At 44.2% G+C, this 14060-nt stretch overlaps 1 pseudogene across 1 annotated transcript; it reads left to right on the forward strand.

Annotated features, from left to right (window-relative positions):
• The first annotated feature begins 329 nt into the window (after positions 1 to 329).
• Positions 330 to 12020, forward strand: LOC120703306 (annotated as a pseudogene). Its single transcript, XR_005686873.1, has 2 exons — positions 330 to 2281; positions 9678 to 12020. The product of XR_005686873.1 is annotated as an L-type lectin-domain containing receptor kinase SIT2-like (transcript).
• The last annotated feature ends 2040 nt before the right edge of the window (positions 12021 to 14060 follow it).

Below are 14060 nucleotides of genomic sequence, written 5' to 3' on the forward strand. Positions count from 1 at the left end.
CCTCCACGACTTGGCGTCTTCAACTGCCGTCCGCCAGCTTTGTTATGTGGCGCAAACCAAGAAACCCATCATCCACCGGTGCTTGCGCCCTCGATCCAGGAATGGACGCCACAGCTGCCGCCCGGCCCGAGCTCCGGTCCCGGCTGCCCTTCACCGCCGTCCACCGCACGGTCCATCAGCCACAGCACCTCCACGGCAGCTCACCGTCGACACTCGACGCCCATGTACCTACAACCAAAGACCAAGCATACGATCATGCCGCACGGTTGACAATTCACTCATTATATCCAGGAGTGAGTACTGCTCATTCCTCAAAATCGACTCCAGCCATGACCACTACCAGCAAGAAGCTCATTTTGTCCATCCTCCCCATCCTAATTGTAGGGTTTATACCAGAACTAAGCACCGGTAATGACCACAGGCAATTCGCCTACACTGGCTTCACCAACAGCAACCCCACCCTAGACGGCGCAGCTAGAATCACGTCGACCGGCGTCATCGAGCTGACAAATGTTACAGCTCGGATCAAGGGCCATGCAGTTTACCCATCTCCACTGCGCTTCCGCCTGTCTCCTGATGGCATGGTGCAGTCCTTCTCTACCTCCTTTGTGTTTGGTATTCTCTCTTCATTTGGCGACATAAGGGGCCATGGCTTTGCCTTCTTCATCGGCCCAAGCAATGATTTCACTAATGCTTTTCCAATCCAATTTTTGGGGCTTTTCAACTCCATAAACAATGGCAGTTCGGTCAACCAAATCTTTGCAATTGAGCTTGACACCATCCAAAATACTGAGTTTGGGGACATCGACAACAACCATGTTGGAATCGACATCAACAGCCTCAACTCTTTGAGATCCAACACAGCTGGTTTCTACAATAACAATAAGAATGGCATGTTCACAAACCTACCCCTCATTGGAAGTGGGCCAATCCAAACTTGGGTTGAGTATGATGGAAACACAACACAGATCAGTGTGACCTTAGCTCCTCTAGGCATGGAAAAACCTATGAGGCCACTCGTCTCTTTAACCATCAACCTCTCCACAGTTCTAAAAGAGGAATCATACATTGGCTTCTCGTCTTCGACAGGCTTAACCACTGGGCATCACTGTGTTCTTGGATGGAGTTTTGGCATGAATAGTCCTGCTCCAATAATCGACTCCACCAAAGTACCCAAACTACCTTATCTTGGCTAAAGATCTCCATCTAAACTCTTAGAGATCATTCTACCAATTGCCTCTGCAGTTTTGGTATTAGCTATTGGCACTATAGCTGTTATACTTGTGAGGAGACATCTTAGGTATAAGGAGGTACACGAAGATTGGGAAGTTGAGTATGGTCCACACAGATTTGTTTACAAAGATTTATATCGTGCCACCAAAGGATTTAGTTCCAAGAATTTGATAGAGATAGGTGGGGCTTGGAAGGGTGTACAAGGGAGTTCTTCCCACATCCAAGTCAGAGTTTGCAGTAAAGAGGGTATCGTATAGCTCGAAGCAGGGGATAAAACAATTTGTTGCTGAAGTGGTAAGTATGGGGCATCTTCAACACAACAATGTTGGGAAATTATTTGGGTATTGTAAGCGAAAAGGTGAACTCCTTCTAGTGTATGATTATATGGAGAATGGAAGTCTTGATAAGTACTTGTGCGGTGAGGAGGGCAGGACCACCTTAGATTGGGGACAAAGGTTTAAAATTATCAAAGGAATCGCATCGGGCTTGCTCTACCTTCATGAGGAATGGGACAAAGTTGTCATCCATCGTGATGTCAAGCCAAACAATGTGCTTCTTGATAAAGAGATGAATGGACGACTCGGAGATTTCGGCCTCGCAAGATTGTATGATCATGGCACCGGCCCACAAACTACACATGTTGTTGGCACAATAGGATACTTAGCCCCAGAGCTAGTACACAGAGGCAAGGCAACCAATCTAACTGATGTGTTTTCCTTTGGCATTTTCATTCTTGAGGTTTCCTGTGGAAGAAAGGCAATGACTGAAGACACCCAAAACCGCCAGGTCATGTTGGTCGATTGGGTGATTCAGAACTGGAATAAAGATTCACTCCTTGATGCAGTGGATACCAAACTCCAAGGTAACTATGATATTGATGAGGTTTTCCTAGCATTGAAGTTAGGGTTGTTGTGCTCTCATCCATTTCCAGATGCAAGACCCAACATGCGGCAAGTTCTGCAGTATCTCGAGGGTGATGTGCCACTATCAGAGCTACTACCAGCACACTTCAGCTTTCATATGTTGGCCTTAATGAAGAATGAAGGACGTTGTGGCTCATCCATAGTGTCATTGTACCCATCACCAATGATGATGGACGTCGGTTCAATATCCTTTTCTCTTGATGGAAGATGATGAAGTAATCTTGTTGCCTTCACCGCCTGCCTTTCTTGCACACTACGATCTGGGTCAAATACTCAAATATATAATGCGATACCCTAAGGATGTTTATACAACAAATATACACGGTGATAACTTCCATGAGTAACTTCTTTTGTAATAATGTTTTGCAGTAGAGGATTGTACGTACTGTAGGTACTATTGATCGATGGTATGTAGAGGTACAAAAAAATCAGATTGCTACCACACGACATTTTTGTTCTGAAAAAAAAACTAGACCTACGGGGGGAGACCGCCCCCACGGCATTACACTAAGAAGAAGACTTTCTCACGCAAGTCTAGAAAATCCCCGAACCCCTGTCCCACCCATACACAGTGGTTCGTTACCCGTGAGAAAGGCCGGACCCCAACTATGCTTTGGACATGGAACAAGCGAGGGGATTTTTTACAGTGCACATAACATACTGCGCCACCTCTGGCCAGAAATTCGCCCCTGTGGGGGTTGGAACCCTGGCCGGCAGGGTGCTGAGCGCAGCACTCGACCAGTCGGTCTAGCGCTCGCTGGCATTAGCACATGCTAAGCAGCACCTTGTAACTGTGTCTTATTGTTAATGCTGCTGCGTGGGAAAGATCAAGGAAAGCAGGAAAGGTAATGCAAATAATGCATATTTAGAATTCGTCAATGCCCGAGCTAGCTATCAGCTGTAGCTACAGAAATGATAATTCAAAAAATTGGAAAAGATGGAGCTGGAAGGAAAGGATGCACTAGCTCTTATTGTGGTGATGGGGGAGGTACATCGATTCCTATTTTTGGGACGGAGTCATCACAGATCTAGGAACTCTAATCAGCCTTACGCCCTTGCAATATATTCTTGAGGTTTCTGGCTGAAGGGGGTGGCCTGATTGACTAATTAACTTTTTAGTGGCATTATTGATATGCACTTATGCAATATGCATTTAGTTCGATCAACAGTGATAATTAACAGTTTGCTCAGAATGCCTAACAAGGCTGATAAAATCTGTTTTGCATTGAGGTGTAAGGAAAATGGCCAGCCATTATTTGTGATTTTAGTGATTGAATAATAACATAATCATTGTGACTAATGTGTTTGTCAAGAGATACCTTGAAGGTGTTTATAGGTTCCAAAGATGAAATCAAAGCTATTCAACTAGAAGTAAAAAGAAACACTTAGAGAAATTCTATAGTTTCCAAACCATAGTAACAATTCAGAGAAAATGTTTCTAAGGTGTACAAATGATCGCAAAGATCTAGGAAGAAAAGACCCGCGAAGAAAAAAAGACAAAACAAGCACAGAACTTCACCGAAGCATTTGAACAATTCATTCGGTGAGGGGCACAGGAAGCTTCGTATCAATTTGTGACAAGGGCAACAGAAGCAGTAGGTACCGGAATGACTGACCCATTTGTTCATGTTCATCAAGGATACCACTGGACCAGTCAGTGTTAGTAGCTAAGAGGGAGATCGTCTCTAGAATTGGGAACTCATTCAGTCATGTCTGTTAAGACAACCACAGAATTAGTCGATCGAGCTAAGAGGAAAGGAATGGCTCTGGAATGATCTACTCATTCGGTCATCTCCATGCAAGCGATCACCGGGCCCTTAGGTCAGTGGCCCAATAGCTAGTTGACATGGGCTTCACCGACTCATTTAGTGATACCACCTCTGCACCACCGAACCACTCGATGAGATGTAGAATTGCGACTGTGAGTTGCAACGGCTAGTTTCTTGGTTGAGGCTATATATACACATATGCCTGGCCATTTGAAGGGTGTAACAGCTTGAAGAAGCTATAGGCTTGGTTGTCATACACATTCAAGTGCTCTATCCACCAAATTGTTCAAGCGAAGATCAAGACAATTAGCAAAAGTCTTAGTTCTTGATTGGTGCTAGTTTAGGTCTCTTGACGTATTGCTTTTGGTGTTAGCTAAGAGATAGGCAAGGTTTGCACACCTCTTTGTTATCGATGCTTGCACGCACCAATAGCTTGAAATTCTATGCTCGTAAGTCTTGCGAGACCCTCCAACTGAGTTTGATGGAGTGGTCATCGGTTCCTATTAGAGGGAGGAGTGGTTGTCGGCTATTTGCCAAAGCTTTACCTAGTGAAGAGGGCATGGAGCACCCGAGAAAGGCAAGACGGAGACCCACTTGCGCTTGGGAAGGCCATTGGCTATACACGGAGTTACTTGACCCGGAGCTTGGCCCTTGCACGGGCATTCCTTCGCAATGAGCTCCAACGAGGATTAGTGGAAAGCATTCTCTATCTCATTTACATTCCGCATTACTTCTTGCGCTTACTTTCCATGTTTATCTTTCCTAGATTTGTCATGTGTAGAAATAAATGTTCTAACATCTGTTGAAGTGTTGTAGACTCATACAGGATTTATGGCCTTTCATCAAACAAATTTCTGGCCTTGTTGCCAGTGAAGTAGGAATAGGCAAATTGGACTCCCCAGTTGGCACCTAGTAATAATATGGCCCGTGAGTTAACACAAGAAAATAAGATATCTCGAAAGGAATCAGGTGCTCGTAGCCTAAGAGGGGGAGGGGGTGAATTAGGCAACTTAAAACCTTAACCTAAGGCTCCAACTAGTTTGCACATAAATTTAAACTATTGCATCCTATCTAGATGTGCAACTATGGTTCTTCTAGTGTGAAACTCTCATCCCAAAAAAGTTATGCAACCTAAAGCCAATCCTAGCTTGATCTACACTAATAATGTAAAGGCACACAAGTTGCAATATGAAATGCAGAAATGTAAAGAGGAGATAAGAGGAAGCAAACTCTTAACACAAAGATTTATCCCATGGTATCGGTAAGCACTAAGCCACTCTTAGTCCACGTTGTTGAAGCAATCAATCAAGGGGATCGCTTCTCGGACACCAAGCCTCTTCTCGGGACGCCTTGACTTGCCACCGAGGCTACACCACCAAGGCTTGTGAGAAGTTCTCGGTCACCTTGGCCCTGCTTTCCTCTAATGAGCTTCTCCACAAAGGATGAGGGTTCCACTTCCCCCGCACAAAAGCCGTCAACGCCGCTCCACACCGAGCCGGAGGGTTGATGACCTGCTGGCGAGCCTCCAATGCTCCAAGGGGCCAGCGCACTAAGATACAACCTTGAGTATCTATCAAGAACAACAAGGTTCAACACTTTGCTCATTCACTCAATCTTAAGCTAGCCTAGCACTCTCACTCACAAAGCATGTGCTAAACCTAAGTGTGTGATCAATATGCTCTTGGGTGGCTTGGAGAACATCTTCAATGTGTCTGGGGCTTCTCTCGGACTCCAGGACACTCAAAATGGTCGGGGGATGGCATATATAAAGCCACCAACTCAATAGAGCCGTTGCTCCAACGGCTACAAAAATCCAGATTAGTGACGATTGAATCCACGCTATGCATGGGGGGTGTCGGTTCAACCGGTCACCCATGCTCCGCGGCTAGCCATTGATCCTCTTGACATGCAGTGGATAAACCAGCGAATGCACCGACGGTGTGTCGGTTTAACCGGTCGTGAAGTCTTCTTCTCATGCTGCACAACATGCTCTCTGGATAATAGCGGCTAATGCGCTGACGCTCTATTCTTTGGCACCGGTTTAACCAGTCGCACTGGCATTGCTTGTGCCTTCGCATTAACACGGCCAATGCACCAACGCATGTAATATTTCATGTGTCGGTTCAACCGGTCCATACTTGTCAGTTGCACTTGCTCAACCATTACACATACTAATGCACCGACCCATTGTAGAAGACTAGTGTCGATTTAACCGGCGCTCTCATTTCATGCTGATGTGTCAAACTCGTCGCGGCTGTTGTTTGAATACTTCAAATATATTCTATGTCTGCATTTCACTATAACTTGGACGTCTTGACAGCGAATTGGACATCTTCGAGATGGTTTGAATTTTATCCATGGGACCTAGAAATCCTACAGTCTTAATCTCACAATATTATTAGTTCTATTGATTAATTATGTTGTTAGACAATCACCAAAATCACAAACAATGACTTAATGGGGCCATGTTCCTTACATATCTATAACGTACAAATGTCAAAAATGTTGATGCAGGCTCTGTTGTAGCATGCATAAGTTTTTAACAAATGTCACATCATTTATTTGTAAAACATCAAGCATTTCTTCTGATCAATTAATTTCCTTTTCTTGATACTAGTAGTCAAACTGTCCTTTTAAGCACACTATAGCAGGCTAAAGGTTGAAGCTATCTTGGTTCAACGAAAGAAACAAATGGAATTTTTCGTGCCCTAAACATTCAGAGAAAAATTAATATTGTTATAGTGTTGGAGGTGGCGTGCTTGACTATGTATCTGCCTGCAGTATTCAAATACATGTCATATTGTTGACTTTTAAAATGTTTTGTTTGATTCAATCGATTTTTCATTGGATGCTACCAATAGTCAAAGGTCATTATTTTTGTATGTCTTGCAGGCTAAAGATTTTGAGGCTATCCAGGTTCAATGAAAGAAATAATCAGGGATCTTAAAGTTTGCAGACTGAATATTTAGAAAATAAAAAAAATGTTCTGAACAGAGAGGCATCGTCCTGGACTGGGTACTAAACTAGTGATGAACTAGAAAGGCCGCGCAGCTTTGCTGCGCGAGACCTGATTTTTACATTTTAATTGTATTATATGAAACTTTATGTGATACATGGAAGAAGAACGTAATTTGGTTGGTACAATTTTTTTTTAAGCTTGCGACGGATGCGAGACGAATTGGTCAATTTGACAGTCGGTCCAACTCCAAGAAGTTATGTAGTGATACTTTATTTTTGTTCATCTACAATGAAGAGTATATCTAGTTGTCATGAAGTATGTTCTTTCTTTGTCGATAAAGTTTTTCTACATCACATCATGATCAGGTTCTAAGAGAAACTAATATATATTTTTTGAGGGGTAAAAGAAACTAATATATTGTACTATTACATATAATGGAAACTCCCTTTTTATCTTGAAGCATTCTTTGTACATGAAAAGTCGAGGGAAAGCAACACACATCAGCACAGCAAATTCTAAACCATCACTGGTGGAGGATGTATTGTTCTAGACTTGTCAGTTGACTAGTCAGTTTGTAGGTTTGGAACCTAGGGTGCAAAATTTTTCTACGTTAGATATAGCAACACATAGAAAAATCTAGTCCACATCTAGATAGTTTTTGAAATAGGTTTTTATATGTGCTTTGAGCATTAGTTTTTAGAGATCATAATTCACCCTCTCTTAAGGTGTCATGGTTAGGGCTGGATATCGAGCCAGCTCGGCTCGTTAGTGGCTCGGCTCGTTATAGCTCGGCTCGTTATGGCTCGACTCGTTATAGCTCGTTATACAAACGAGCCAGAAAGCTAGCTCGGCTCGGCTCGTTAGTGGCTCGAGCTAGCTCGTTTGGCTCGCGAGCCAGAGTATAAAAATATTTACATAGGGATGATAACCGTAAATCTATATAAAAAACACATCACATGCATATTTAAAGTGAAATAAATAAAATAATGTGAATTTTATAATAAAAAATATAAGTATGTTATCATCCATGACCATGATCAACAATTATTCGTTGATCGTTTCAACTAATTCATACAATATTTGTTATTTATCTTGGCTTGTTATGGCTCGCGAGCAGCTCGCGAGCCAGCTCGAGCTGGCTCATTATAAAGCGAGCTGGCTTGTTATAAAACGAGCTGGCTCATTATAAAACGAGTCGAGCTCGAGCCGAGCTACTAACGAGCGAGTCGAGCGAGCTAGCGAGTTTCGAGTTTTTCGCCCAGCCTTAGTCATGGTCCTTTCATTGGGGAAGGTACTGACTTCTTGCAGCACTGACCGGCAACATCAAACGATCAAACACGGTAAAGTGACGTTCATCTGCTGATCCAATCATGTTAATGAATAATTTGTTGTCATTCAGACCAATTCATTCAGACCAATTCAAGAGGAGCACTCCTTGACTTCACCCCTCTATTCTATTATTTTGTCTCGCGCTCACACAATCCAAGAGAATTCTTGAGCCAATACTTGGCTTTACATGCCACAATTTCCATGTCTTAGCTATATATCACTCATCTAGACTTCTCATGGATTGCTCTTGTCATCCTGTTATCCCTGGTTGAATAACAATCCACAACTTCTGTGTGGTGGTAAGAATATAGCAACACCTTTGGGATTGGTCATACATTCCTAACCACAAGATGTAATAGTATAAGAACTGCCAGGAGAAATTTTCCACAGCAATCTCAGTCACCGAGGCATGGAAGAAAGGGAACTATATATGTTATTTCCTGTTACCATTCAAGGCAGAAAAGAGAAAGGCTGAAGCTGAAACCACCACAAATATTTAGTCTAGGCAGTGATGGATTGACCCCATTCTCAACCGGGCAACACAAATTTTCGAACCTGGACATAGACAAGCAAAGACCCACTCAACACAAGCTTCCCAAGATCTCATTGAGTTAACAAACCATAGTTGCTGCATCATTGGGCCATTTCAATGTTAAGTAACCAATTGAAGCTTTGGCATATATATATTAGGTCACACATGCATGTATCTTCGATGAATTCTATCCTAGCTCAACTTCAATTTCTTTTTGCTAGTTGAAGGTTTCAGGCTAAATTCTGCATTTCACTTGACCTAGGCATCTCAGGGCCTTATTTTTGAAGCACGGATTATCAAAATTGTGTAATAGGACTAACAAAGTATTAGAGTGCCCCTAGCTTCTTAACTCCATCTACTATAGATCGCGAAGACATATGGATACTTTAAATGGTCATTTGGATCAGGCAAAAACATGAATCAGTGATGAGAGAGATAGACACAAATAAAATTTTCAAAGATGCTAATTATGCTAGAAAATCTTCCAAATTCCTATGCAACAACACATCCCAAAGGTATTAATATAGATGTTTATTTCTTGGCTCAGCAATGGGAAATTAGGAAAATTTCCCATTGGATTCAATTGACTAGAAATTTTATTCCAGCAATACATGGTTATATAGTCAAACGAGACTTCCCTGACATACTCCCTGGTCACTGATGTGTGGGTCCTGAGCCATTCACGCTTATACCAACAGACAGAACTTGATTCCAATGAAAAAGGGAATCGCATGTGTTATTAATTAATAAGATAATAACACCGCAGAACAACGACTAACATGAAAGCTCCACAGGCAACTGACTATTTGTGGCTCTGCCCTCTTGCTAAATTACAGACCACAGAACAGAATGCATGACTACACAAACACAACAAGTACCTCCCACGGTCTATGGACGCCCATTCCTACTTCTTGTCGAGTTCACGGTCGCAGGAATGCCTAGCATGGTGTGTCTCTTCTTCCTTTCAGAGATACTCTTCTCCCTGTCCTTAAGCCTAATATCTTCCATCACTGCCACTGGAGAGGATCAGTTCGTCTACTCCGGCTTCTCCAGGAGTTACCTCAGCCTTGACGGAGCAGCCACTATTACACCAGACGGCGTCCTTGAGCTGACAAATCACACAGTTCACATTAAAGGCCATGCGTTCTATCCAACTCCATGGCGATTCCGTAAGTCCCCTGGTGAGGTGGTGCAGTCTTTCTCAGTTACCTTTGTGTTCGGCATGATCCCCATCTACTCTGATCAATGTACCGACGGAATGACTTTCTTGATCTCTCCGACCAAGGATTTCTCAGGTGCACAGACCTCCCAATACTTGGGTCTCCTCAACAAAACAAGTGATGGCAATAAAAATAACCATATATTTGCAGTTGAGCTTGATAGTAGCCAAAATACGGAGTTCAATGACATTGATGACAACCATATCGGCATCAACATCAATAGTCTCACCTCAAATAAATCAAGATCAGCTGCCTTCTATGATGACAACAGTGGTATGTTCAAAAACATATCCATGGTTAGTCGCAAAGAAATGCAAGTATGGGTGGACTACGATGGAGAGACCACACAGATCAACGTGACATTGGCTCCGCTAAGATTGCCCAAACCATCAAGGCCACTACTGTCAGCTACCTACAACCTATCCACAGTGCTGGAAGATCCATCCTACGTTGGCTTCTCGGCATCAACTGGTCCAATCAATTCACTATATTGTGTAACTGGCTGGAGCTTGGGCATAAACCATCCAGCTCCCTTGATTGACATTACCAAGTTGCCAAAGCTGCCTCATGTTGGCCCAAAACCTCGGTCCAAGTTGCTTGAGATCATCCTACCAATAGCCACAGCCATATTCATCTTCCTTGTTGGAACAACTGTAATTCAATTGGTGCGGAGGAGAATGAAATATGCTGAGATAAATGAAGATTGGGAAGCTGAGTTTGGTCCACACCGCTTCTCATACAAGGATTTGTTCTATGCTACAGATGGATTTAAGAATAAGAATCTACTCGGCCTAGGAGGATTTGGGAAGGTGTATAAAGGTCTGCTCTCTGTCTCAAAATTGGAGGTTGCTGTAAAGAGAGTGTCCCATGAGTCAAAGCAGGGAATGAAGGAGTTTGTTGCTGAGATTGTCAGTATTGGCCGGCTCCGACATCGCAACCTTGTCCAGCTACTCGGTTATTGCAGAAGAAAAGGTGAACTCCTATTGGTATATGAATATATGTCAAATGGCAGTCTTGACAAGTATTTACATTGTGAAGAGGGCAAACCCACTCTGAATTGGGCTCAAAGGTTTCAAATCATCAAAGGTGTGGCATCCGGCCTATTCTACCTCCATGAGAGGTGGGAGAAAGTTGTAATTCATCGAGATATCAAGGCAAGCAATGTGCTCCTTGACAGTGAGATGAATGGACGCCTAGGTGACTTTGGTCTTGCAAGACTGTATGATCATGGCACTGATCCACAAACAACCCATGTGGTTGGTACAATGGGGTATCTAGCCCCAGAACTGGCACGCACCGGTAAGGCAACGACTCAGACAGATGTCTATGCATTTGGCATTTTCATTCTTGAAGTAACCTGCGGGCAAAGGCCTATCAATAGTCATGCAGATGATAGTTCCCAGATCTTGGTTGATTGGGTTGTTGAGCATTGGCACAAAGGATCACTCACATACACACTTGACAGTAGATTACAAGGCAACTACAACTCTGATGAGGTCAGGCTGGCATTAAATCTTGGTTTGTTGTGTGCACATCCATTTTGCAATGCAAGGCCTAATATGCGTCAAGTCATACAATACCTTAACGGTGATATGCCACTCCCGGAGCTGATGCCCACAAACATAAGTTACGGTGTGTTGGGCCTGATGCTAAATGAAGGTTTTGACCAATATTCAGCATTGGCGTCCACAGTTGGCAGCAGTTGCATGACGTCCAGCCTCTCAAGTGGACGATGATAATAGATAGATGCCTTACCCATGGCCATATCATCTTGTAGTTAGTAAGCCTGATTAAGTTATGGTATGGAATCTACTGTAATTCTTATTCCTAGTGTCATAATACTTACCTCAGGGATTCTGAAGCAGAAAATAATCTATCAAGTCTCTGTTTCTTCCTACTTCATGGTTTTTATATGCTTCGATGCAAGGCTTATGCTGTCAGATCTTGTATACTGTTGTAGAGTCTGTACATGTCAACTCTTGTAAATAGTCTTAAAATGCTGCACTGCACAAAGGATACTCTAATATATTGAAGACAACAGTTGACAATTTGACATTCCGATGCTCCAGCAAAGGAATACTTACCCATGGCCATATCGTCTCATAGTTAGCAGGCCTGATTAAGTCGTCCACTGTATTTCTTATTCCTAGTGTCATAATACTTACCTCAGGGATTCTGAAGCAGAAAATAATCTGTCAAGTCTCTGTTTCTTCCTGCTTCATGGTTTGACTTTCCAATGCTCCAGCAAAGGAATACTTGGCATGTACCACCAGAACGCGCGCTCAGTAGTCAATAGTCATGTTAGAATCATGTAGTTTTCTATATCCATTATAGAGGATAAGAAGTTAAACACTTGATGGACTGATGGTATTGGAGCAGCTATATAGGATCTATAAGAATTCAAAACACAGCAATATTTCAAAGGGCTTGAATGCACCACAGAAACCATGCAGGAAATCAATGACCCACTGGAGAAGACATGAGGTGTATGTAATAGCTCATTCCATAGAAGTGGCCAAAGAGAAATGTATTTCGGCGGCGCAGCAGCACAGCCTCCATGGGAGGGGACCCTGCTCGCTCGCTGGTGAGCCTACCTGTGGGACGGGGTTGTTCCCCTGGTCCGGGTCACCGGGCTGCTTCGGCCCCACTGAGCAGGCGCAATCCCCCTCTCTACACCTGTTTTGTGTGTCGAGTTGTGGGGATTCTCATGGTTCAACGCGGGGTGTTGATCATTGTGAGCTCGAGATGGCAAGCTTTGCGAGCTTCACAGAGATCAAGGATTCCAAGGAGGGGATGGAAGACGGAACAGAGCAAATTGCCAGGGACACTGCGGTTCCAAATGCACCAGGGGCAATTTCAGAATTGAGGGATCGGTCTGTGCTCTACAGTGATGGGCTCACCCATGCGGGGATCCATAATCACTTGTGGAGGCCTGCTGGCCGATGGTGGCTATGGATCTCTAAAGCTAGTGCGATAGAAGGGATTGGATACTCTGCTCGCCGATCTGAGATCCAGAGGTTCAGTTGGAAGGCGAAGAAGTCTGGAGAATTGTGGCGGTGCCGCTAGTGCAAACGTTTGCTCAAGCTGTCAGGGGGGAGGAGATGGCTCGCCGCCCGCCTCCGCCGCCACAGAGCCCAGTGAAGCGGAGATCCGACTATGAGGATTGGATGGATGAGGACGACCTCCTTGATCGAGGCTTTTCGGAGAGGGATCTGTGACACAAGCTTCAAAGGGGGGGGGGGCGCAACTAGATCAGGTGCGGGTTCTTGAGCGGGATACAGGGATTTCCACCGCGAGGAGCAGCAATCTCAGGGATTCGACTGCACGGATCGGCCAAATCAGTACAGAGAGGGAGGGAGCAAGGGGGCTTTCTACCCTCGTGATAACAGAGATGCTCGATCCAGGCAAGGAGATAGGCAGGGTCCTAAAGGGGAGTACAAGCCTCGTCCTGATCTGAGAAAGGAATTAGAGAAAGCTAAGAACAAGTCTAGCTCCAGCCAGGGGGCGACCAAATCGGGGGATTCAGTCAAGTGTTTCCATTGCACTTAAGTTGGTCATCATCAACTGGACTGTACTAACAACCCCATTTGCTACAAATGCAAGCACAGGGACATATGACAGTTGAGTGTACTAGCATGCATAGGAAGCAACTGAAGATGTTTGAGTGCTCTTTTGGATAAGGCAGTGCTGAAGGGCCATATTACTAGCATTTTGGCAGATCTGATCCTGTAGGAAAAAACATGACTTAGTACTTAACATTTCCAGGATCTAGCACCTAATCAACATGAGCACAACCCAAATGAAATGATAAGTTGTAGATCTAGGCCAGGAAGAAGTGGCATCGCAGACGTAGCAGATGTTCCGGCCATCTTGGTTGGGGACGAGAGCGACATAGGGGCCGTAGTCGTTCCCGTAGTTGTACCTGACGTAGTTGAAGGAGATTGTCGCGGGTACCGCCTACCTTCGGGTCGCCACCGGCACTGTCCAGGGACGGCGGCGGCGGATTTGCGACGGCCTTCAGGAGGCTCCAGCGCCGCCACAGATCGGGCGGCTGTAGTGAGGCGGCTAGGGTTTGGACTCAGTTGGACTGACTTT

Source organism: Panicum virgatum, chromosome 4K, assembly GCF_016808335.1.
Source record: "Panicum virgatum strain AP13 chromosome 4K, P.virgatum_v5, whole genome shotgun sequence".
Classification (NCBI taxonomy): Eukaryota; Viridiplantae; Streptophyta; class Magnoliopsida; order Poales; family Poaceae; genus Panicum; species Panicum virgatum.